This window comes from Bufo gargarizans, chromosome 10 (assembly GCF_014858855.1).
Source record: "Bufo gargarizans isolate SCDJY-AF-19 chromosome 10, ASM1485885v1, whole genome shotgun sequence".
Classification (NCBI taxonomy): Eukaryota; Metazoa; Chordata; class Amphibia; order Anura; family Bufonidae; genus Bufo; species Bufo gargarizans.
The window spans coordinates 65,445,930-65,473,058 of NC_058089.1; the positions used below are offsets into that span (position 1 = coordinate 65,445,930).

Below are 27,129 nucleotides of genomic sequence, written 5' to 3' on the forward strand. Positions count from 1 at the left end.
CGCGTGATACCAGTAATGCTCCGGCTCCCCGTGTGGCGTTTAGAGGAGCCGGAACTTGTATGCAGCAGCCCCTGTCATAGAAAATGACAGGAGACTACTGCACAGTGTTTCCTATGGAGCTCTTGTCTGTAACAGGGCTCCATAGGAAACTACTACATTTCTCCTAGACTCCAATGATAATGCATTGGAGTCTATGAGAATAGCAATTTCATGATTTCTTGTTATAGTTCCCTATGGGAACTATAATAAGTGTAAAAAATATAGTTTAAAAAAAAATCTAAAAAAATCACCCCCTTTCCCCAAAATAAAAAATACACACCATCGTTATCGCCACGTGCAAAAAATGTCCATACTATTAAAATGCAAAAAAAGTCAAAATGGCTGATTCGCCATTTTATGGTTGCTTCATTTCCCACAAAAAATAAAATAAAAAGTGATCAAAAAGGCGTACACACCCCAGAATGGTATCAATTAAAAGTTCAGTTTGCCCTGCAAAAAATTAACATTCACACAGCTTCGCACACATAACACAAAAAAGTTATATGAATATGGTGACGCAAGAAGAACTACACATATAAGGTATCGCTGGATTCATACTGAGCTGTAGAATGAAATTAACTGGTCAGTTTTATTGTACATCGAACGTCGTAAATGAAAAATCCGTAAATTCCACCTCATTTGGAATTTTTTTTCCTGCTTCCCACTACATCATATGCAATATTAAATGGTGGCTTTGGAAATTACAATTTGTCTTGCAAAAAACAAGCTATCATACGGCTATGTGGTGCTGATGGCACTGTGGAAGTGGAGCTGAAGGCACTGGGGTGGGGGAGAGCTGATGGCTCTTGGATGAGGGAGAGCTGATGGCACTGGGGTGGGGGGGAGCTGAAGGCACGGAGTGGAAGCTGATGGCACTGGGGATTGTGAAGCAGATGGCACTAGGGGAACGGAGCTGATGGCACTGGGGTGGGGGGAGCTGAAGGCACGGAGTGGAAGCTGATGGCACTGGGGATAGTGAAGCTGATGGCACTAGGGGAACGGAGCTGATGGCACTGGGGTGAACTGATGCACTTGGGCTGATCGCACAGAGGGGAACGAAGGGTGTTGGGGAACGATGGCAGGGGTTTTGATGAGTTTTTATAAAGGAAAACAGTGTATTAATTTTTTCTTATTTGAATACTCGATTAATCATAAAAATACTCGATTGCTAAAATAATTGTTAGCTGCAGCCCTAACACTTTCCTAAAGGGTAGCAGGACAAAATGCTAGGGATCGACCGATTATCGGTTTTACCGATATTATCGGCAGATATTCAGTATTTTGTATTTTGACAGTTATCGGTATCGGCATGTATTTTGCCGATATTCCGATGACTTATTGGGAACGCAGATCGCGCTGCTGACAGCGAGCGCTCTCCGTGTTCCCTCAGCAGCACAGGGGAGAAGGAAGCGGTGTCTCCCTCCCCCTGTGCTGCTGCTGCCGCTGCCACAAATGAGAGGAGGGAGGACAAGAGGAGGAGAGGGGCTGTGGCCACTGCGCCACCAATGAAGATAACTCTCATTAATTCATATACAGGAGGCGGAAGCTGGTTGCAGAATCACATAGCCAGCTCCCGACCTCTATGAGCAATAGCTGCGATCTGCGGTAGTTAACCCCTCAGGTGCCGCGGATCACAGCTACCGCTCATAGAGGTCGGGAGCCGGCTTTGTGATTCTGCAACCATCTCCCGCCTTCTGTATATGAATTAATGAGAGATTTCTCTTCATTGGTGGCGCAGTAAGCCCCCAGTATTAATCATTGGTGGCGCAGTGCGCCCCCCCCAAGCCCCCCAGTATTAATCATTGGTGGCGCAGTGCGCCCCCCCCCCACCACCCAGTATTAAGCATTGGTGGCAGTGACCACAGGATCCCCTCTCCCCTGCTCCTTCGATCGGAGCCCCAGCAGTGTAATCCTGGGGCTCCGATCGGTTACCATGGCAGCCAGGATGCTATTGAAGCCCTGGCTGCTATAGTAAGCTCCATGCTCTATCAGCATGAATAGGACAAGGGTTCTAGTCCCTAAGGGGACTAAAAGTTAGTTAAAAAAAAAGTGAAAAAAACCCCCACCAAAATATTAAGTATGAATGAAAAAGAAAGATTTACAAAAAGAAAAACTACACGTTAACAATAAACATATTAATTTTCTGCAGATTTGTGTAGGAATTTTTATTTTTTTTTCAAAAAAGAAAATTCCCAGAATATCGGTATAAATTATCGGCTATCGACCTGAAAGTTCACAAATTATCGGTATCGGCCCTAAAAAATCTATATCGGTCGATCCCTACAAAATGCACCCCACATTTTGTTCTCTATTTCACCCTCGAATACGGTAACACCAAATATGTGCTCAAAAACTGATGTATGGGCACACAGCAGGGCAAAATATGACCTGAATTGGCAGACATTGATTTTAGGTGCCATGTCGCATTAAAAAAATTAAAAACCCCAAAAAGTGACCCCATTTTTTAAAGTGCACCCCTTTACGAAAGGGGTGGAAAGGTCACTTTTGACCTAACAGGTGTTTCACAGAAATGAATATGTAGTGGTTGGTGAAAAGTGAATCTTTAAGCTACGCGGACTAAATCAGAGATATAAGGTGGTAAAACTACAGGGTACATTATGGATGAAATTAAATTAGTACTCCATGGATGAGTGGTAGATTTGAAAACACTTCTGCATGCCTAGGGCAGGTTTTTCAGGGTAGGTTTCGCTGTGGGTAAATGGTGTCTTTCCTTATCCCCCTTTTGGAACATACCCTGCATCTTTTTTGGGTCCTTCCCTTCCTTGCTGTCTGGGGAACTTGACTTGGAAAATGTTGCCCTGGTACAACTCGGGCACCTTGACTTCCTAGGACCCTCCTGTCCTGGCTTTGAAATATTAAGACCTTGATAACACCTGTTGGAACTGGAGGAAAGTTCCTGTGTGGCCTGCAGATTGAAATAGCACGTAGGCATTGCATATTGCCATCTGTACAATGTGTATGGCAAGCTTTTTGTACCACACTTTTTTCACTGTAGACACTGTAGGGCTTCAGAAGTTGATCTGAAAGATCCACCCCTCCCTTGTGCCTGTTGTAGTCCAGGATACAAACTGGTTTGGGGGGACTGGTTGTGGTACCTCATACAGGAGCAGGGGAACTGGTGTTAGTGTGAATGGTGGTCAGTACAAGGACGTCCCTCTTGTCCTTGTACTTAACCACCAGCATGTTCTCATGGAGGAGAGCCCTACTTTCACCCGTTCTCAGTGGCTGCCCTACTGTGGATCTAGGGAGGCCGCTCTGATTTTTTGCGCACTGTGCCGCAAGCCACAGTACCTCTGGCAGTTAGGCCTCTTGCACACAAACGTTGTGCATCCGTTCCGTGCATTGTGGAACCGTAGTGCTTCCATGGGGTTCCTATCCATGCTTCCGTTCCGCATCTCCCTTCATTGGTCCACATCCAAGATGCGGAGTGCACATGGGCCGGTGCCCGTGTATTGCGGACCCGCCGTATGCGGGCCGCAATATGGCCACGGGCAGACAATGTTCGTGTGCAAGAGGCCTTAGGGACATGAATAGGGGTATGCTGGTATAATAGTTTTCCACATAGAGTTGGTAACCCTTATCCAGCAGTGGGTGCAGTAAGTCCCACATTATCTTCTCACTAACTCCTAGGATGGGGGGGCATTCTGGGGGTTCTATCTGGGAATCTTTCCCTTTGTAAATACTGAACTTGTGGGTGTACCTGGAGCTACTCACAAAGTTTGTAAATCTTTATGCCATACCTTGCCCGTTTGCTACGCAGGTACTGGCGGAATCTAATCCTCCCTTTGAAAAGTACAGACATTTTTATCAACTTGGTGTTAGGCTACATTCACACGAACGTATTTTGTTTCTGTGCCCGTGCCGTTTTTTTGCTGATAGGATGCAGACCCATTAATTTCAATAGATCCGCAAAAAATGCGGACAGAACACCGTATGCTATATGCATCGGTATGTCCATTCCATAGCCCTGCAAAATAGATAGAAAATGTCCTATTGCTGTCTGTTTTGCTGACAAGGATAGGCATTGTTACAATGGATCCACAAATAAAAAGGATGCCATACGGAACGTCATCCGTTTTTTTTCCGGACCGCAAAACACATACGGTCGTGTTAATTTAGCCTTAACGTGGTCAATGACAGGCATAACCTTGAACAGACGGTCAAATGTCGGGTCGTTTTGGGGTGGGCACTGTGCTTTGTAGTATAGGAATTTCCGAATTGACTCAAATTGCTTCTGGGTCATGGTCTTACTGTAAATTGGATTCTGATAGAAGATGTCCGAACTTTAATATTGTCTAACGTTTGGCTTTTTTACAACACCCATATGCAGCACGAGTCCCCAAAACTTCATCATCTCTGCTGCACTTACTGAGGTCCAACCTAGGGGTCTAGCGTATGCAGATGTAGGGTTCGGATCAATTAATTGCTTGGCGTATAAATTGGTTTGGGCCACCATTAAATTCAGAGAAGAAGATTTAGAAAAAATGTAGTTCAGTGAAGCCTGCACAGTCTATCTGTATTCCGGAGCTGCCCTCAAAATCCGGAATTTGGGGCTGATAATCGTCAGGGGGTGGGGTCCATATGGGCTCACTCTGGGGGGCTGCCTCAACTGTTGTTCTGGGGCGCCTCTTCAGCTGAGTATAGTCGTTGGGATGGACTGGCCATTTTTATTTTATTAGGGTGTGACGTGTCAAATGTGTAAACCTTTATTTAGTGTGAGGGGTGTGTATGTTGTGTTTTCACATGTGAAGGGGCTTGTAATAAATTAGAAAAAAAGTAAAAAAAATAATAATTGCAGGATGCACGCACAAAGATGTTGTGTGCGTGCAAAAATCCACACTAACACTACCTAACTAAAATTGAATTATATATATATATATATATATATATATATATATATAAAAATTTATATATATATAACTAACAACACGAAAAAAAAAATATCTGCACAGTAAACTGAGCAGACCTATCAGAAAAATTGATGCTTCTGATCAGCGCTCAGCAGGTGCAGGACACACCCACACAGATATTAACCCTTTCATGACCAAGGGTCATTGATGCCCCAGTGTCCAGGTCAAAATTTACAAATCTGACATGCGTCACTTTATGTGGTAATAGCTTTGGAACACTTTTACTTATCCACGCCATTCTGAGATTGTTTTCTCGTGACACATTGTACTTCATGATAGTCATATATTTGAGTCAATATATTTCACCTTTATTTATGAAAAAATCCCAAATTTACCCAAAATTAGGAAAAATTCACAATTTTCCAAATTTCTATTTCTCTGCGTCTAAAACAGAAAGTGATACCTAATAAAATATTTATTACTTAACATTCCCCATATGTCTACTTTATGTTGGCATCATTTTGGAAATGTCATATTTTTTTTTAGGGCGTTAGAAGGCTTAGAAGTTTAGAAGCAATTCTTACAATTTTTAAGAAAATTTCCAAAACCCACTTTTTAAGGACCAGTTCAGGTCTGAAGTCCCTTTGTGGGGCTTACATAGTGGAAACCCCCATAAATGACCCCATTGTAGAAACTACACCCCTCAAGTTACTCAAAACTGATTTTACAAACTTTGTTAACCCTTTAGGCGTTCCACAAGAATTAAAGGAAAATGGAGATGAAATTTAAAAATTTCACTTTTTTGGCAGATTTTCCATTTTATATATTTTTTTTCTTTAACACATTGAGGGTTAACAGCCAAACAAAACTCAATATTTATTACCCTGATTCCGCGGTTTACAGAAACACCCCACATGTGGCCGTAAACTGCTGTACGGGCACACGGCAGGGCGAAGAAGGAAAGGAATGCCATACGGTTTTTGGAAGGCAGATTGTGCTGGATTGGTTTTCTGAACGCCATATATTTTTTATTTTTCTGCCGATCGTCTTGTGCAGGGGCTCGTTTTTTGCAGAAAGTGTGGAGGTTTTTATTGGTACCATTTTTGGGTACATAGGATTTTTTGATCATTCATTATTACACTTTATGGGGCAAGGTGACCCAAAAATTGGCTGTTTTGGAACTTCATCTGAGGAGTTAGGTCATGTGATAGTTTTATAGAGAAGATCGTTACGGACGTGGGAATACCTAATATGTATACTTTTTCTTATTTATTTAAGTTTTACACAATAATAGCATTTCTGAAACCAAAAAAATGATGTTTTAGTGTCTCTATAGTCTGAGAGCCATAGCTTTTTTATTTTTTGGGCGATTGTCTTAAATAGGGTATCATTTTTTGCGGGACGAAGTGACGGTTTGATTGGTACTATTTTGGGGGTCATAAGCCTTTTTGATTGCTTGCTGTTGCACTTTTTGTGATGTAAGGTGACAAAATTAGCTTTTTTGGCACTGTTTTTTTTATTTTATTTTTATGGTGTTTATCGGACGGGGTCCATCACGTGATATATTTATAGAGAAGGTCGTTACGGACGCGGTGACACCTAATATGTGTATTTTATTTTATTTTTTCATTTTTTTATAGGAAAAGGCAATGTCTTTTTTTTATTTACATTTTTATTTATTTATTGATTTATTTTTTATTATTTTCACTTTTTTTTTTATCAGTTCCCTCTTGGATCTTGAAGATCCAGTGGGGCTGATAGTTGTACTATACTTTGCAATGCTCTTGCATTACAAAGTATAATACTTCCAGACTGCCTGTAGGTGGCAGCACTGGACGCCTTTGCCATGGCAACCGGATGCTTTTGCAAAGCGTCCGGTTGCCATGGCAACCATCGGGTGCTGCGATCACAGCGCTGCAGCCCCGATGGTGGATAGAGGGAGCCCCCTCCCTCTGTTAACCCGATGGATGCCGCAACCGCAGCATCTATCGAGTTACAGGAGAGTGTCAGCATAGAGCTGACACTCTGCTGATGGCGGCGGCTCAGGAATGGAGCCGCCGCCGTCACACACACAGAATGGGGAATCGGGGGGTAGGGACAATATTGAGGGAGGCTGGGGCAGGAGGGGCGGCCAGAAAATTAATGCAGGGGGCGGGGAGGGGGCGGACCGCATGCTAATCAGGGCAGGAAGGAGATGAGCGCCAGCTGGGCACAGATCAGCGGGGCACAGATCGGGGGGGGGGGGACGGGGGACCACAGAGGGGCACCAAAGGCTTGGAGGATCGGGGGGCATGAGGAACACTATCGGCTTTCAGGCTCTGATCTGCAGAGCGCAGATCAGAGCCTGAAACCGGCATTTTTTCACTGCCGCGATCCGATTGGTTAGTCTGCACAGACTAACCAATCGGATCGATTGCCGGCAAGGGGCCACTCCGATTGGTCCCTTGCCGGCATTACTGCACTGTATGCTGTCCGTGACAGCATACAGGGCAGGGGCAGCGCTTGGATTAAAGAGCTGCCAGAACGTATATATACGTGGTAGCTGCACTGGGTATGTGCAGCTATCACGTGTATATATACAGATTGCGGTCGTGAAAGGGTTAAGTGCGTGCAAAAATCCACACTAACACTACCTAAAATCGATTTCTATTTAACGCTAAGTATATATATATAAGATTCTAACTATTATAAAAAAAAATAAAAAAAGCACACATGAAAAAATAAAATGAGCCCAGGTGCTGAACAGTGGATTACGGACTGAACAGCGCTTGGCGTTCTCAGCTCACACAGAAAAATTGGTGCAGAGCAGGAAAAAAAAGATAAAAAGTGACAAAAAAAAGTCCCAATTTTTTTGCCATAGGTAAAATCGGATGGGAGGGGGATAGGGACAGGGATTAGCGTTTGGGAAAGAAGGGGGTGGATTAAAAAAAAAATCACTGCAGCAGATGTTCCAGAAGTTTTTCTTTTCACAGGTACCAGTAAGCAGTGGTGGTGCACTACAAGTCCTAGCAAGCCAACAAGTAGCACAAAAAAAAAAGCACAGAACCTCTCTGCACGCAGTCACCAGCTAGAATGGCTGCCTGCAGACAGGTTCAGCCCTTTCTTGTGCTGCTATAGTGCTGCCATTGGCTGGAGTATTATTCCAGCCAATCGCAGCGCTGGCAGGGAACCCCAAACACTGGAGTCCCCTGCCTGACCTCGGAGGAGACCGGTGCTGACTAGTTCAGCATCGGTTACCTCCCTATGACCCCCTTCCCTTTCTGCTTCCTGCGCTGCGATGTGTGCTTGGAGCTGCAGGGAGGGCGGAAAGACACCATGCTGCCCTTACCCGGCATGGATGCCTGCCGGTACTCTTACACTCTTACACTCTTACACCCGCGATCCTGCCCAGCACCCGGCAGACCATGCGCCGTACATGTACCCTAAGGGGTTAATAAGTGTTTTATGTGGTATGGCTGTCTGTCTTAGGGCTCTTTCACACCTGCGTTATTGTCTTCCCGCATAGAGTTCCTTCGTCGGGGCTCTATGCCGGAAGAATCCTGATCAGTTTTATCCTAATGCATTCTGAATGGAGTGAAATCCGTTCAGGATGCATCAGGATGTCTTCAGTTCCGGAACGGAACGTTTTTTGGCTGGAGAAAATACCGCAGCATGCTGCGCTTTTTGCTCCGGCCAAAAATCCTGAAGACTTGCCGCAAGGCCGGATCCGGAATTAATGCCCATTGAAAGGCATTGATCCGGATCCGGCCTTAAGCTAAACGCCGTTTCGGCACATTGCCGGATCCGACGTTTAGCTTTTTTAGAGTGGTTACCATGGCTGCCGGGACGCTAAAGTCCTGGCAGCCATGGTAAAGTGTAGCGGGGGAGCAGCATACTTGCCGTCCGTGCAGCTCCCGGGGCGCCCCAGAGTGACGTCAGGGCGCCCCACGCGCATGGATGATGTGATTGCATGGGGCGCTCTGACGTCACTCTGGAGTGCCCCGGGAGCCGCGCGGACTGTAAGTATACTGCTCCCCCGCTCCTACTATGGCAACCAGGACTTTAATAGCGTCCTGGGTGCCATAGTAACACTGAAAGCATTTTCAAATGCTTTCAGTTCACTTGCGTTTTTCTGGATCCGGCGTGTAATTCCGGCAAGTGGAGTACACGCCGGATCAGGACAACGCAAGTGTGAAAGAGGCCTAAAAAGCAAAGGAATATACATTTTGAAAATTGTGAACTTTTCTAAATTTTTGGTCAAATTTTGATTTTTAAAAAAAATAGAAATAAAGGTGAAATATATCGACTTAAATTTACCACTGTCATAAAGTACAATGTGTCACGAGAAGTAAAAGCATTCCAAAGTTATTATCACATAAAGTGACACGTCAGATTTGCAAAATTAGGCCTGATCTGGAAGTTGTTAAAACATAGCTTTCTATCCTGTGAGAACCTTTCGAACAATAGGCAGCAGGAACCTGATGATGAGTTCTGACTCCCCCATACACATACTTGCTCGGCTCTGTGTGTGTTTTTAATGGGGAGAAAAGAGTTTTGGTCAGTGTTTAGAATTAGTAATAATAATAAGAATTAGTAATGTTTTGAAGAAGTAATAACAAGGGCTTCATGCACACTACATATTAACATAGGCTAAAAAAAGATATCCGTTCTTCCAGTTCAGCCTGTTATTCTGCAAAGTTGTTCAAGAAGGCAAAAAAACCTCATGATCATTGATGGCCAGTTCTCATTGTTCACCCGCGAACACATGCGGGCTGCCATCTTTCCTCACAAGTCCGGCGATGCACAGGTAATTGCACACCACAAATCACAGTCCGAACATTTGGGAGAGGCGGTGCTGGCCGTGGTGCTGATAAGGGGGTGGCAGTGCTGTCCAAGGTGTTGATTGGTGTGGGGAGAGAGGCGGGAGATTCAAACTCTTGGCGCTCCTCTCTCCCCTCCTCTTCCCGTTTCAGCACCTGCACCGTCCAGCATCATCCTCACCAGCTCCTGCGATCTCCCCGTCATCGGCACCCATCACCCTCCTGCACCCATCACCCTCCAGGTATGTTAGGGTCAGTGAGGGAGAGGCACCGTTAGGCAGGGATAGAAGGGAAAAGTTAGTTAGAAAAAAATACTTTATTCAAATTTATTGTTTTCCAGGCTTTGAGACCCTAGACCCCTTCCCTGCCACTTGCTGTGTATTGAACCCCCAGAATGTCCCCTCACTCTGGGTGTTAGCGGGAAACTTGTGTGGGACCTTATGTACCCACTGCTAGATAAGGGTTACCACTTGTACGTAGATAACTTTTATACTAGCATTCCCTTATTCAGGTCCCTTGCTGCCTGATCCACGTCCGCTTGTGGGACCGTGCAGAGAAATCAACGCGGCCTCCCTACCTACCCTCTCCAGGTACCTATCCCTAGGGGTGAGACCCGTGCCCTTACCAGTGAAAACCTGTGGCTGGTCAGGTATAAGGACAAGAGGGATGTCTTTTTGGGCAAAATTTCCATTTGAATCCTTTTTTTCCGGTAATAAAGCAAGGGTTAACAGCCAAACAAAACTAAATATTTATTGCCCTGAGTCTGTAGTTTGCAGAAACACCCCATATGTGGTCGTAAATGGCTATATAGCCACACGGCAGGGCATAGAACGAAGGGAACTCCACATGGTTTCTGGAAGGCGGATTTTGATGGACTGGTTTATTTACTCCATGTCCTATTAGAAGCCCCCCCCCCCCCCCGGTAGCCTAGACTAGAAACTCCAAAAAAGTGACCCCATCTAAGAAAACTACACCCCTCAATGTATTCAAAAGTTACTTTACAAACTGTGTTAACCCTTTAGGTGTTCCACAAAACTAAATAGCAAATGTAGATACAATTTTAGAATTTACATTTTTTGTTACCTTGCCTCAAAAAAGTGTAATATAGAGCAACCGAAAATCATATTTACCCTAAAATAGTCTCAAAACAACAACCACCATATCCCGTAGTTTCCTAGATGGGGTCACTTTTATGGAGTTTCTACTCTAGGGGAGCATCAGGGGGCTTGAAAGGGTACATGGTGTAAATAAACCAGTACAGCAAAATCAACCTTCCAAAAAACCATATGGCGTTCCCCTTCTTCTATGTCCTGCCGTTTAGCCAAATAGTAGTTTACGACCATATATGGGGTGTTTCTGCAAACTACCGAATCAGGGCAAGCCATATTGAGTTTTGTTTGGCTGTTAACCCATTTTTTCCAGTAATAAAGTAAGGGTTAAAATGGAAAATTTACCAAAAAATAGAAATTCCAAAATTTAGAAGGGGTGCAACGGGGGGCTTGAAATGGGACATGGTATAAACAAAACCAGTCCTGCAAAAACCATATGGCGTTCCCCTCCTACTATGTCCTCCCGTTTGGCCAAACAATAGTTTACGACCACATATCGGGTGTTTCTGCAAACCACAGAATCAGGGCAACCTATATTGAGTTTTGTTTGGCAGTTAACCCTTGCTCTGTTCCTGGAAAATATTGATTACATTGTAAAATTTTCAAAAAAATCTAAATTCTTAAATTTTATGTCCATTTGCCATGAAGTCTTGCGGAAGACCTAAAGGGTTAACAAAGTTGGTAAAATCAGTTTTGAATACCTTAAGGGGTCATTTTTGGGTGGTTTCTATTACGTAAGCCTCACAAAGTGACTTCAGACCTGAACTGGTCCATAAAAAGTGGGATTTGGAAAATGTCTGAAAAATTTAAAAATTTGCTTCTAAACTTCTTAGTTATGTAACATCCCCAAAAAATAAAATGACATCCCCAAAATGATACAAACATGAAGTAGACATATGGGGAATGTAAAGTCATCCAAATTTTTTTTGGGGGGGGGGGGGGGGGGGTGTATTACTATGTATTACAGAAGTAGAGAAACCGAAACTTTTTCAATTTGCAAATTTTTCCAATTTTTGGTAAATTTGGTATTTTTGGGTGAAATTTTTTTTTACTTTTTTGACAGAATTTTAGCAGTGTCATGAAGTACAATATGTGACCAAAAAACGTTCTCAGAACGGCCTGGGTAAGTCAAAGCGTTTTAAAGTTATCAGCACTTAAAGTGATTTGCCAAGTCCTTAAGGCAGGGCCGTCTTTAATATTGATTGGACCCTGGGCAAAAATTTACTTGGGCCCCCTGGATCCCGCCTTCCCACACCTTAGCAGGCAATCGCGCCCTCCACCACAACACACACACAAAAAATCCACACATCTGGTAGAGTCCAGTGAATGACTGTAAATGCTCCCAGTTCTGAAGACTCGAGCGGCTCAGGATCAGTGCTCTGGGCAGCTGGGCTCAGGCTGGAAGTGGGCACCGCTCTGCAGGAAGGAGACCAGGGCTCGGCTCACCCTAGTGTTACAGTGCACACCAGCACCCCACAGTTTGCAGTTTAGCACCCTATAGTATACAGCACCACACAGTATGCAGTTTAGCACCCCACACTATACAGTACCCCACAGTATATAGTAGAGCAGTATAGCAGCCCACAGTATACAGCACCTCACGGTATACAACACCTCACTGTATACAGCACCCCAAACTATACACGATACAGCCCCCCACACTATACAGTACAGCAGTATAGCACTCCACACTATACCGCACCCACAGTATACAGCCCCCCACACTATACAGTACAGCAGTATAGCACTCCCCCCCTACTATACAGGCCCCCCACACTATACAGGCCCCCCACACTATACAGGCCCCCACAGTATACAGCCCACCACACAGTATACAGCCCACCACACAGTATACAGGCCCCCACACAGTATACAGGCCTCCCCCCCCAGTATACAGCCCACCACACAATATACAGCCCATTACACAATATATAGCCCACCACACAGTATACAGCCCACCACACAGTATACAGCACCCCACTATACAGTAGTTTACAGTATATTAACATAACAGCCCCTGTCACCTTTTTCTGATGTAATCTTTACACAAAAAAGCTCCACAGTTAACTTCTGCAACACTCCACAGGACCTGTGATGACTTCATAGCCATGTGACCAGTAATTGCTAGGTTACTGGTCACATGGTAATGATGTCATTAAGGTCCTAGATCAAAACTCATTAAGGTCCTAGATTTAAGATCATTAACACAGTACGATCATGATGCCTGTGTAGCCGACAGCCTGACACCCGGGGCAGTAGATTGCAGGGCTCAAGAGGCAGCTGCCTTGGGCCCCCCAGGAGCAACTGGGCCCAGGGCAGCTGCCCCTTTTGCCCCTTGGTAAAGACGGCCCTGCCTTAAGGTGACATAGGGCTGAGTCCTTAAGGTGTTAAGGGGCTAGAACCTGGGATCTTTTAATCCTTTGTCCTATTTACTGTAATAGAACTCTATTAGGTTGAATAGGATTTCACACTGTCCCTGCTGCCCTGGGCCTTATGCACATGGCAACAGGGAGCTTATTATGACAGCGATGGATGGCTTCCGCAGAATCCTGGATGCCATGGTAACCAAAATTTCACTGCTGGGGCTCTGATGGGCTGATGCCACTGCTACCAATGATTATAATACTGGGGTGGGGCGGGCACACTGCGCCACCAATGAAAATAATTAACATTATTATAATACTGAGGGGGGAGGCCACTGTGCCAACAATGCATATGAGTAACCATTAAATACAAATGTAGGTGTCGGCGGTATCACATACCCGGCCTCTATGACAGGGTGCTGCAATTCCCGTCAATCCCAGGTGTGTTAATTGACTCAGTTCAGTGGATTCAGCATTGTCAGATGTGACCAGAATGCCCGTCCGCTGCATCTGAGGGGCTATTTCGCGTGTATCGCAGCGCCTTGTCATAGTGGCCGGGTATGTGATTCTGCCGGCCGCACCCATCGCCTATATTTGTATTAAAAGGTTAGTTATCTTCATTGGTGGTGCAGTGTGCCCCCCCAACCCCAGTATTATAAACATTGGTGTCACAGTGCGCCCCCCCCCCCAACCCCAGCTCTATTAGGGTGAATAGGACAAGTGTTCTAGCCCCCTAAGGGGGCTAATATAAACAATAAATAAATAAACATTACATATTGCCACATCCAAAAAGTCCGAAATATTAAAATATAAAAAAATATCTCTTATGCGGTGAACGCCATAACAGAAAAAAACATATAAAAAAAAGTGTGATTCACCATTTCTTAGTCACATTGTCCTCCCCAAAAATAAAATAGGTCTGTTCTATGGGCTGGACGTTACATAAAATGTGGAATGTACGTGGCTTTGTTGGTGTTTTGCTATCAAGTATCACAATACTACCCTATTTCACATGTTTATTTTGAGTTGATGTCCATGACAAGATTTATCAGAACTGGTGTAAAGGAAAACTGGCTTAGTTGCCCATCGCAACTAATCAGATTCCACATTTCATTTTTCAGAACTCTTTTGGATTACTCTTCTGGTTACTGTAGGCAACTGAGCCTGTTGAAACGTGAGGTCCCTGACCACTAGGGGTGACATGAGGTAAAAGTGATTTATACAATGTCCATTCATCTTTTATACAAAATTAGGGAAGACTTGTAAAGCTGCATGGCAGCTTTATATGAAGTTCTTTATGGTGTTATTACTCATTGTGGCTACGGTGCACTAAAGTGCCATGGTTTGTTGTAAAGTTTGCTCCACCTATAAAATCCATATCATTTCGCCATGCGATACACCACTTGACTGTTGCTGCAATATGTAAGTAATAGCACCCTTGTAATGCAAGAAGTGTAAGATTTCTTATTGATCTTACAGATGATATAAAAGGTCTGAGTTGGCCCACAGATATTTTGTTAAAATTCTTTTCTTCTTCATATCTTACAAAATAAAATAAAAACTTTATTTTCCTTTTAACTCTCTTCTTGCCAAGGGCATATCTTGTTCGTCCTTACAGGATGGCAATTTAATAACCAAGGACATGCAATGTACGCCCTCGCAATTCAAGTTTTGCTTTAAAGCTATTTTAGAGCTCTTAGAAAAGGGTCTCTGTCCCCAAGTGCTAGTGATCAAACTTGGCTAGACTGTCACATAGGTAGGGAATAGTGCACCCCCTAGTCTCTAACCAGCCACTCTCCCTATGGATTATGTGCTCTAAACGGCATCCCCCAACTGGACGATGTTTCCTTCGTTGCTAAGTGCGGGGGTTAACAGAACAAAAAACTAATCAGATAATGAGAGACAGGAAAAAATGTTACAACATAACAGAACAAAATCCAGGAGACTATAACCATGAGTCGGGCCAATAAAGTCAGAACCAGGAGAGTACTATGAGGATCAAAAATGGCAGACTAAAGATACAATACTGAACCAGAGTCACACACAGGAAGTCAAGAGAGGATGAAAAGATATTTCCTAAACCCCCTATTCAGATTTTTCTAATTTAACAAATACACTGGTCCCACACGAAACAATAGCCTCAGGATACAATATTTTCAACACACAATGGTCTTTTCTGGGCCATCTAATGTTGAAACTAGACTAATCATACAATGCCTCAGACTCATATCCAACCAGTCAACATGGTCATTTTACTAGTAAAACACCTTTATTGGTTGCCTAGTTGCTCCTTTGTGGTACTAAATGCTCTGTAGTTTTCCCTGTTTGTGCCATGATTGAGCAGTTCCTTAGGACAGTAGGTGACCTTTAACTTCATTTTATTTGTCTGGTACATATACAGTTGAAACCAGAAGTTTACATACACTATATAAAAAGACACATACACATGTTTTTCTCAATATCTGACATAAAATCTGAATAAACCTTCCCAGTTTTTGGTTAATTAGGATTACCATAATTTTTATTATTTGCCAAATGCCAGAATAATGCATTTGTATTAGGGTCCATTCACACGTCTGCAATTTCGTTCCGCATTTTGCGGAATGGATATGCGGACCCATTCATTCCTATGGTGCAGCACGATGTGCTGCCCGGACACGGAATTGCGGACCCACACTTCCGGGTCCGCAATTCCGTTCCCGAAAAAAATAGAACATGTCCTGTTCTTGTCCGCAATTGCGGACAAGATTAGGCATTTTCTATTAAGTGCCGGCGATGTGCGGTCCGCAAAATGCGGAACGCACATCGCCGATGTCCGTGTTTTGTGGATCCGCAAAACACGGATGTGTGAATGTAGCCTTACTCTCTGCAATGTCAAAATTTTACATGCACTAAGATTACTATGCCTTTAAACAATTCTGGACCACTCATATGATGATGTCATGTGTTTGGAAGCTTCTGTTTGTTGACCACATTTGAGTTAATTAGAGACACACCTGTGAATGTATTTAAATGCACACCTTAAACACAATGTGACATCATGGTAAAGTCTAAAGAAATTAGGCAAGATATCAGGAAGAGAATTGTGGACTTGCACAAGTCTGGCTCAACGTTGGGTGCAATTTCAAGGTACCTGAAAGTACAAACAAGATGGGAATGTCCAGCCATCATACCGCTCAGGAAGGAGACGGGTTCTGTGTCCCAGCGATGAACATGCTCTGGTCCGACATGTGCATATCAACTCAAGAAAAAAGGCAAAAGACCTTGTGAAGATGATGGCGGAAGCTGGTAAGATTATGTGAAAATACTGATGCAATATCTCAAGACATCAGCCAGAAGGTTAAAACTTGGGCGGAAATGGGTCTTCCAAATGGACAATGAACCGAAGCATACTGCCAAACTGGTTACAAAGTGGCTTAAGGATAACAAAGTCAATGTTTTGGAGTGGCCATCACAAAGCCCTGACCTGAACCCTATTGAAAATTTATGAGCAAAGCTGAAATGGCAGGTGCGAGCAAGACGACCAACAAACATAGCTCAGTTACACCAATTTTGTCAGGAGGAATGGGCCCAAATTCCTATAGTGAGAAGCTTGTGGAAGGATATCTAAAGCAGTTGACCCAAGTAATAAAAAGGCTTTAAAGGGGTTGTCCAAGTTATATTTATTGATGACCTATCCTCAGGATAGGTCATCAATATCAGATTGGCTGGGGTCCGACACCCGGCACCCCCGCCGATCAGCTGTTTGAAGAGAAGGCGCATGCCATGCTAGCGCTGCCTCCCCTTCACTGTTTACCTTCTAGCCGTTGCATCTGCAGCGCTGAGCAGGTGTAATTACACCCAAGCCGTCCCATTCATTTCAATGGTACGAATCGCTCCTATACAAGCGTATAGGAACGAGCCGTCCCATAAAAATGAATGGGATGGCTTGGGTGTAATTACTCCTGCTCACCGCTGCAGATGCAACAGCTAGAAGATAAACAGTGAAGGGGAGGCAGCGCTAGCACAGCGCGCGCCTTCTCTTCAAACAGCTGATCGACGGGGTGCCGGGTGTCTAACCCCAGCCGATCTGATATTGATGACCTATCCTGAGGATAGGTCATCAATAAATATAACTTGGACAACCCCTTTAACTGTGATTTAAATTCCCTGTAAGTTCTAAGACCCCTATTTTTTTAACCAACAAAAAAGAAACTAGCTCCCACAAGATAAACTGAAGGCTAGGTGTTCCCCTTCATCAAGCCCACTTGAATATAATCCTTCACGTGCAATCAGAGGTTGCAATAACGCCAGTATATGCATCATAGATGCCTGTCTACAGGCCATTATACTCTCTGAAAAAAGTCTAAGGCGTACCAATATGCCTTCGACTTTTCCCTGCCATTAATCATGGCAGGATGCACTATGAACTGCACAGGCAGAGTAGCGATGCTGCTGGTGCCTGAAATTACCAATAGCAAAGCTCCTTACAGCAAGGAGCTTTGTTATTGTCTGGTTTGGGTGGGCTGCCGAACCATTTGGCATACCACCCAGGGCTCCAGATGGCGACCAAAACGGTCGCCAATGCGCCTTAAAATTTGCAGATGGCGACAAGACTTTTTAGTCTTGTCGCCATTTGCGACTGTACCGCTGTGATCCTGCGCAGCCCAAGTTCTCTTCAGTAGCACAGTCAGTGGAGAAGGAAGGAGTCCCTCCCTCTCCACTGTGACGCAGCCGCCACTACCACCAATGGGGAGATAGCAGGGAGGAGGAGGGGAGGAGCTGTCGCCACTGCGCCACCAATGAATGTAAAACATAAGTATAGGCAGCGGTATCACAGACCCGGCCCCCAACCTCAATAACAGGGCATGACGCGGCAATTAACCCCTCAGGTGCCACATCGCATGCCCTGTTATTGAGGCAGGGTGCAGGGTCTGTGATACCGCTGCAGACAATTGTATAAAGAAGTTAAAGAGGACATTTCATGGGTCCAAAGAATATTAACTTAGTAGGCTGCATAGAGCGGCACCCAGGGATCTAAGTGCACTTACTATTAGTCCTGGGCGCCCTTCCGTTCGCCCGCTGTGGCCCCGGGTATTTTCAACATTCAGAGCAAGGAGGAGGAGACGCCAGTGTCTCTCAGTCTCCATGAGAGCAGCGCTGACCAATCACAGCGCAGCGCTCAGAGCCAGGGAGTTTTTTTTTTCTAATAGTAAGTGCACTTAGATCCCTGGGCGCCGCTCTATGCAGCCTACTACTAAGTTCATATTCTTTGGACCCACGAAAGGGCCTCTTTAACCCCTTAAGGACTCAGCCCTATTTCACCTTAAGGACTTGGCCATTTTTTGCAAATCTGACCAGTGTCCCTTTAAGTGCTCCTAACTTTAAAACGCTTTGACTTACCCAGGCCGTTCTGAGATTGTTTTTTCGTCACATATTGTACTTCATGACACTGCTAAAATTGGGTCAAAAAAGTTAATTTTTTTGCACCAAAAAATAAAATTTTTACAATTTTTTTTGAAAAATTAGCAAATTTCAAAGTTTCAGTTTCTCTACTTCTGTAATACATAGTAATACCCCCAAAAATTGTGATGGCTTTACATTCCCCATATGTCTACTTCATGTGTGTAGCATTTTGGGAATGATATTTTATTCTTTGGGGATGTTACAAGGCTTAGAAGTTTAGAAGCAAATTTTGAAATTTTTCAGAAATCTTCAAAATCCCACTTTTTATGGACCAGTTCAGGTTTGCAGTCATATTGTGAGGCTTAGATAATAGAAACCTCCCAAAAATGACCCCATTCTAGAAACTACACCCCTCAAGGTATTCAAAACTGTTTTTTCAAACTTTATTAACCCTTTAGGTCTTCCACAAGAGTTAATGGCAGATGGAGAAACAATTTAGAAATTTCTATTTTTGGGAAAATTTTCCAATATAATCAATTTTTTCCAGGAGTAAAACAAGGGTTAACTGCCAAACAAAACTCAAAATGGGTTGCCCTGATTCTGTAGTTTGCAGAAACACCCCATATGTGGTCGTAAACTACTGTTTGGCCAAACGGCAGGACATAGAAGGAGGGGAACACCATATGGGTTTTGGAAGGCAGATTTTGCAGGACTGGTTTTGTTTATACCATGTCCCATTTGAAGCCCCCTGTTGCACCCCTAGAATAGAAATTTCAAAAAAGTGACTCCATCTAAGAAAGTACACCCCTCAAGGTATTCAAAACTGGGTTTACAAACTTTGTTAACCCTTTAGGTGTTCCACAAGAGTTAATGGCAGATGGAGAAACAATTTAGAAATTTCTATTTTTTGGAAAATTTTCCAATATAATCAATTTTTTCCAGGAGTAAAACAAGGGTTAACTGCCAAACAAAACTCAAAATGGGTTGCCCTGATTCTGTAGTTTGCAGAAACACCCCATATGTGGTCGTAAACTACTGTTTGGCCAAACGGGAGGACATAGAAGGAGGGGAACGCCATATGGGTTTTGGAAGGCAGATTTTGCAGGACTGGTTTTGTTTATACCATGTCCCATTTGAAGCCCCCTGTTGCACCCCTAGAATAGAAATTTCAAAAAAGTGACTCCATCTAAGAAAGTACACCCCTCAAGGTATTCAAAACTGGGTTTACAAACTTTGTTAACCCTTTAGGTGTTCCACAAGAGTTAATGGCAGATGGAGAAACAATTTAGAAATTTCTATTTTTTGGAAAATTTTCCAATATAATCAATTTTTTCCAGGAGTAAAACAAGGGTTAACTGCCAAACAAAACTCAAAATGGGTTGCCCTGATTCTGTAGTTTGCAGAAACACCCCATATGTGGTCGTAAACTACTGTTTGGCCAAACGGGAGGACATAGAAGGAGGGGAACACCATATGGGTTTTGGAAGGCAGATTTTGCAGGACTGGTTTTGTTTATACCATGTCCCATTTGAAGCCCCCTGTTGCACCCCTAGAATAGAAATTTCAAAAAAGTGACTCCATCTAAGAAAGTACACCCCTCAAGGTATTCAAAACTGGGTTTACAAACTTTGTTAACCCTTTAGTTGTTACACAAGAGTTAATGGCAGATGGAGAAACAATTTAGAAATTTCTATTTTTTGGAAAATTTTCCAATATAATCAATTTTTTCCAGGAGTAAAACAAGGGTTAACTGCCAAACAAAACTCAAAATGGGTTGCCCTGATTCTGTAGTTTGCAGAAACACCCCATATGTGGTCGTAAACTACTGTTTGGCCAAACGGCAGGACATAGAAGAAGGGGAACGCCATACGGTTTTTGGAAGGCAGATTTTGCTGGACTGGTTTATTTACACCATGTACCCTTTCAAGCCCCCTGATGCACCCCTAGAGTAGAAACTCCATAAAAGTGACCCCATCTAGGAAACTACAGGATAAGGTGGTTGTTGTTTTGGGACTATTTTAGGGGTAAATATGATTTTTGGTTGCTCTATATTACTCTTTTTTGAGGCAATGTAACAAAAAAATTAAATTCTAAAAAATTTTCTACATTCGCTATTTAGTTTTGTGGAACACCTAAAGGGTTAACATAGTTTGTAAAGTAACTTTTGAATACCTTGAGGGGTGTAGTTTCTTAGATGGGGTCACTTTTTTGGAGTTTCTAGTCTAGGCTACATCAGGGGGGGCTTCTAATGGGACATGGTGTCAAAAAAAAAACTGTCCATCAAAATCTGCCTTCCAGAAACCGTATGGAGTTCCCTTCGTTCTATGCCCTGCCGTGCGGCTATATAGCCATTTACGACCACATATGGGGTGTTTCTGCAAACTACAGAATCAGGGCCATAAATATTGAGTTTTGTTTGGCTGTTAACCCTTGCTTTATTACCGGCAAAAGGGATTCAAATTGAAATTTTGCCCAAAAATGGGTGTTTTGGCACCGTTTTTGTTTTATATTTTTAACACCGTTCATTCGAGGCGTTTAGTCAAATGTTATTTTTATAGCGACGACTTTTACGCACGCGACGATGCCCAATATGTATGGCTCTCAGACTTTGGAGACACTAAGCAGGCATCCTAAAAACTGCAGCCCTCCAGATGTTGTAAAACTACAATTCCCACCATGCCCTGCTGATGGCTGTAGGTTGTCTGGGCATGCTGGGAGTTATAGTTTTACAACATCTGGAGGGCCGCAGTTTGAGGATGCCTGCTCTAAAACTAATATTTTTTTGGGGAAAAAAATTGTTTCTGTGTCTCCAAAGTCTAAGAGCCATAGTGTTTTATGTTCTCTAGTGGACTGTTGGGGATTATAAAAATTTAGTACTCCATGGAAGTGTGATACTCCCTGAAGCAATCGATAACGCAGAGGCCCGGATGATCAGGGCACGTGTCACATTGAGTGGTGGTGTCCTTCCGTATCCCCCTCTTGTGACACACTCTGCATCTTTTTTGGGTTCGTCCCTTCTTTCCAGTATGGGGGACCACACCTGGAAAGTGTTGGCCAGGGACGATCCGGGCGCCTCCAGTTCCCGAGGTACTCCGGCCTGCTCTTTCCCGGTCCGAAAAGATCAGGTCTTTGAGGACTGCCTCATAGAATTGGAGGAATGTCCCTGTGCTGCCAGCGCTTCGGGATAGTACAAAAGAGTTGTACATGGCAACCTGCACCATGTAGACCGTAACTTTTTTGTACCATGCCCGGGTTTTGCGCATGGCATTATATGGCGTGAGGACTTGATCAGAGAGATCAACTCCTCCCATATACCGATTGTAGTCGACGATACAATCGGGCTTGAGGACCGTTGCCGCGGTACCTCGCACAGGGACTGGGGTGGTGCTGTTACCGTGGATTGTGGACAGCATAAGGACATCCCTCTTGTCCTTATACCTGACCAGCAACAGGTTTCCACTGGTAAGGGCACGGGTCTCACCCCTGGGGATAGGTACCTGGAGGGGGTGGGCAGGGAGGCCGCGCTGATTTTTCCGCACGGTCCCACAAGCGAACGTGGATCTGGCGGCAAGGGACCTGAACAAGGGAATGCTGGTATAAAAGTTATCCACGTACAAGTGGTAACCCTTATCCAGCAGTGGGTGCATAAGGTCCCACACGAGTTTCCCGCTAACACCCAGAGTGGGGGGACATTCTGGGGGTTGAATACGGGAATCTCGCCCCTCGTACACACGAAATTTGTAAGTGTACCCTGAGGTACTCTCACAAATTTTGTATAGCTTCACGCCATACCTCGCCCGCTTTGTGGGAATGTATTGGCGGAAACTGAGTCTCCCCTTGAACGCAACGAGAGACTCATCAACCGCGACCTCCCTTCCAGGTACGTAGGCCTGCTGAAATGTGGCCCCAAAGTGATCGATGACCGGCCGTATCTTATACAGCCGGTCATAGGCAGGATCACCTCGGGGTGGACATGCTGCATTATCGGAATAAGGCAGACATTTCCGGATGGCCTCAAACCGGGGACGTGTCATGACCATACTGTACAGTGGGGTCTGGTATAGGACGTCCCCACTCCAGTATTGCCTGACACTGGGTTTTTGGACTAGACCCATATGCAGCACGAGGCCCCAAAATGTCCTCATTTCGGCTGCACTGACCGGCGTCCAGCCACCGGGTCTAGCCAAAAATGAGCCTGGGTTTTGAGCGACGAACTGTTGGGCGTACAGATTCGTCTGCTCCACCATCAAATTCACCAGTGGGTTACTGAAAAAAAAACTAAAAAAGTCTATTTCAGTAAACCCCACTGTGGGAATCTGGATTCCAGGATTGCCAGCGAAATCCGGAATCTCAGGCTCAAAGTCCACTGGGGGACACCAGCTAAGTTCATCGGCAGGGGGCTCCGGTGAACTTATTTGGTGGGCCGGGAAACCAGTACGAACCCCAGGGCGGCTCGTACTAGGGTGGGCCACAGGATCCCTAGCATGTGTGGCCCCTGGCTCCGCCTGGCGGCGTCTCCGCCGCCTTGGTGGCTCATCGTCATCCGATGATGATGAGGAGGATGCGGATGACAGAAGGAATGTGGGGTCATCCTCATCCTCACTGGGGCTCTCGGAGTCGGAGGCAATCTGGGCGTATGCCTCCTCGGCCGAGAACACCCCGCGGGCCATGGGTGTGTGTGCGTGTAGGTGTGCGTGTGTGGAAACCTTTATTATATGTGCGTGTGTGTGGGGGCAACGGGTGTTCGCGTACTAAAAAAAGGAAAATAAAGGGGCAAGTGTTAGGAAAAAAAAAAAAAAAAGTTCAAAGTTGCTGATCAGCGGTACAACGCTGATCAGCGGTGGGGCAGGCGATGCGCTAACAGTGGACGGACGCTAAAGTGCCGACCAGTCAGCGAACGCAGAAAAATAAAAAAAAAGTGGTGGTAAGGGGGCTAGTGGTGAGGGGGGGGGGAGGCTGGGGGAGGGCTGGTGGGGGGATGGGTGGGGGGGGGGGGCTGGTGGTGGTGGGGGGCTGGTAGGGGGGGCAAGTGGCAGGGGGGGCTCTGGGGTCTGATAGATGGATCAAAAAAGTTTTGTGTAAAAGTTCTTTTTTTTTTTTTTTTTTCCCTAACTAACTTTTCCCTTCTTTCCCTTCCTAATGGTGCCTCTCCCTCACTGACCCTAACCTACCTGAGTGGCGATGGGTGCAGGAGGGTGATGGATGCCGATTAGGGGGACACAGGAGCTGGTGCTGGACGATGCTGCACGGTCAGGGTGCTGGACAGGAAGAGGAGGGGAGAGAGGAGCGCAGGAGCGCCACCGATCGCAGTCTTTTTCCGGTTCATCGGGTCACAGCACACCCGAATGGACCGGAAACGCAGAAAACCGCAGGTCTGAATGGACCTGCGGTTTTCTGCGATCGTCTATACAGGGGGGTCAAATGACCCCCCCCTGCGTTGTTACGGGATGCCGGCTGAATGATTTCAGCCGGCATCGCGTTCCGATTAAGCCCCGCGGCGCCGGAATCGCGAATTGAAGCCATGACGTACCGGTACGTCATGGGTCCTTAAGGATTCGGGAAACATGCCGTACCGATACGTCATGGGTCCCTAAGGGGTTAATTACATTAATTGCTGATGCAGTGCTCCCTCCCAAAGCCTCAAACCCCCCCCCCCCCCCCCCCATTATCACTGGCCATAAGTCCCCCCCCCCCCCCCCATTGTTATATGGTGGCCACAGGGTCCCATCCCCTCCATTGGTGGCAGTGGCAGATTACACTGCTGGGGCTCAGATCGTTACCATGGCAGCCAGGACACTACTGAATCCCTGGCTGCCATGTTCAGCTCCCTGCTGCTGTGTGCACAAAGCACAGGGAGTGGTTGTGCGAGATCCTATTCACCCTGATAGATCTCTATCAGGGTGAATAGCATAAGGGATGAAAAGATCCAGGTTCTAGTCCCTAAGGGAAGAAATGGTTATTAAATAAAAAGTAAAAAAAAAAGAACACCAAAATACTAAAAGTTTAAATTGCCCCCTTCCCAGTTTTACATATAAAATTTACAAACAATAAAGAATAAACATATTACATATCACCACGTCCCAAAAAGTGTGAGCTATTAAAATATAAAAAAATATTTCCGCTTGGTGAAGGCCGTAACAGAAAAAAAACCTCTAAACCACGCAATTCGACATTTTTAGTCACCTTGTCCCCCAGAAGATGTCCCTGGATGTGAGAACTATGTGGTTTTCTCCTATATGTAGTGCTGGCTCACTATTGTGACCTGCGTCTCATCTTCTCAAAGTCCTTATTTTTTTATTATATGCATTTTAAATTTGGCGACTAAAAAATGTAATTTGGCTCCTAATTTAGGAGCCAATGGCTCCTGGTCATTTTTTTTTCTCTGGAGCACTGCCACCCTGAAGCTGTGTAGGGAGGCTTGCGCAGCATCGCGTGATCGTCACCGGGTGGAGCCTGGCAGGGTAAGCAGTCTTGGTAGGCAGTGGGCTTTAGTTTTTTACACTTTTGATATGTCATAGGGACATAACAAAAGTGTTGATTGTCAGGGATCCCAGCACTAAGACCCCCGCTGATCTCTAGAACAAAGAGTCTGAAGTGCTCAGTCAAGCGTTGGCTCTCAAACTGATCAACACCTTTGATATGTCCCTTTTAATGTTGGACAGGGAGTTGGGGGGGGGGGAGGCTGGAGTGAATTCAGGCAGGTTATTATTCATACTCCTCCTCTGCAAAAAATTCTCCTCAAAAATGGCAAGAGGGGGGGAAAAATAAGACTGACATTTTGTAAAAACATCTTTAAAATCTTTAACATATTCAAGAATTTCTTAATACCCTACCTCAAGACCTGCTATGGACACCAGAGAACAATTATCAGAACATTTTTCTCCTCTCTTTTCCAATTCCCATTTGGACCAGTTTATTACAGGGTTATAAAGCTGAAGCCACCTCATGCCTAGTATAAAATCGTCCAGTAGGTTTTCCATGACAAACGGAGAACAGACTTATGAGTGAATTGCCCCAACTAACATACAAATCTTAGGGGTATAAAACTTCTAAATTCTAACTCCATAAAATGTGCAGCCATCCCAGAATCAACAAAATCAACCCCAGCTAATTTACTAATATAAAACAGGAAGTAAAACCTTCTTGGAAGTTTTGGGGAATACCTTGTCGCCAAATGGTACTCCTCCTGACTTCTTGGGCCTTGAGTCTTCTGAGAAGGAGGTTGCTTAGAACGCCGCTTCAACTGATGGAGCAGGGTCACAATAAAACAATAAAAGTTTTTGTTTTTTTTTCCTGTAATTTCTTTGGTCTTGAGGTGTAGACATTGCTCCCCACTGCATAGATTCCGCAGAAGTCACAGGAGTCTTAGTCAAATCCACCCAACAGGACAGGAACTAAGAGCTGATGTAAATGACTGCTATCTTTTGCGTTTCATCAAACGTCTGTCTAACTGCATGGGTTCCGCAGAAGTCACAGAAGTCTTAGTCAAATCCACCCAACAGTCAGGACAGGAACTAAGAGCTGATGTAAATGACTGCTCTCTTTTGCGTTTCATCAAACGTCTGTCTAGATGGAAAGCGAACACCAAGTGCCGCATAATTGACTAATAGCTCTTTAGGAGTGTCAGATACAGTACAGACCAAAAGTTTCCACTGAATCGAGACAATGCCAAGAGTGTGCAAAGCAGTAATCAAAGCAAAAGGTAGCTACTTTGAAGAACCTAGAATATGACATATTTTCAGTTGTTTCACACTTTTTTGTTTTGTATATAATTCCACATGTGTTAATTCATAGTTTTGATGCCTTCAGTGTGAATCTACAATTTTCATAGTCATGAAAATAAAGAAAACTCTTTGAATGAGACGGTGTTTTCCAAACTTTTGGTCTGTACTGTACATTTTGACAAAATTGAGAACTAGGAGTGGGATCATTACATGTGGAAGCCACACACCACTTATGGAACTCTGCACAATAATCCTGTACCGGTACCGGCCTACGTCCCTGACAAAGAGAAACTAACTCCGGCTCTGCCATCGCAGCCCTTTCTTGACAATAATTCAGTTAAGAAATGGAAAATGCCCATTGTTGAGGATCTCCCTCCAAAAGGGATATAATAATCCCCACCTTTTGCTGTTTGTTACCTGAAGTATGTGGTCTCAAATGGAAATATAGTTTATAACTTTCCCTAAATGATACAAAATGTTTTGCGTCACCCAAATATGGTGATATAGGTTAACTTGGAGCTCAGTAACCTGTGTAGAAGGGTTTCCTAAAGCAACGGATTGAACAGCTTCTGATGCTGGGCCGTTTTCACTAGGTTTTGTATGGACCACTTAAAACCTTGTATTTGTTTGGCCAGGGTCTGAATAGGATCCAGAACAAACAGAACCCTAAGTAAAAGACTGGCTACAACCAGTGAATCTATCATGTAGTTACGGAATAGTGCGCGGACAGCATGAAATTCTGTCGAAACCCGCGTTATAGTAAAAAAAATCTGCTGCTGCACCGTGAAAAGACATGTCCATTCTCGTTGTGGTTATAAGCTGCTGCTCTGCAATCATCC

The 27,129-nt window shown here is 44.5% G+C and overlaps 1 protein-coding gene across 3 annotated transcripts in view; it reads left to right on the plus strand.

Annotated features, from left to right (window-relative positions):
- The window catches only part of MUS81 (MUS81 structure-specific endonuclease subunit), a 391,902-nt gene that overhangs the window by 69,445 nt on the left and 295,328 nt on the right, over positions 1-27,129 (plus strand). Inside the window, exons 1-2 of one of the 3 annotated variants that reach the window (XM_044271088.1) lie at positions 11,925-11,941; positions 14,303-14,387. The exons of the other annotated variants lie outside the window; for them this stretch is intronic. The gene's annotated coding sequence lies outside the window, so the exon portion shown is untranslated. Of the gene's footprint in view, positions 1-11,924; positions 11,942-14,302; positions 14,388-27,129 lie in introns of those variants that run through there. 3 annotated transcript variants of the gene reach the window in all.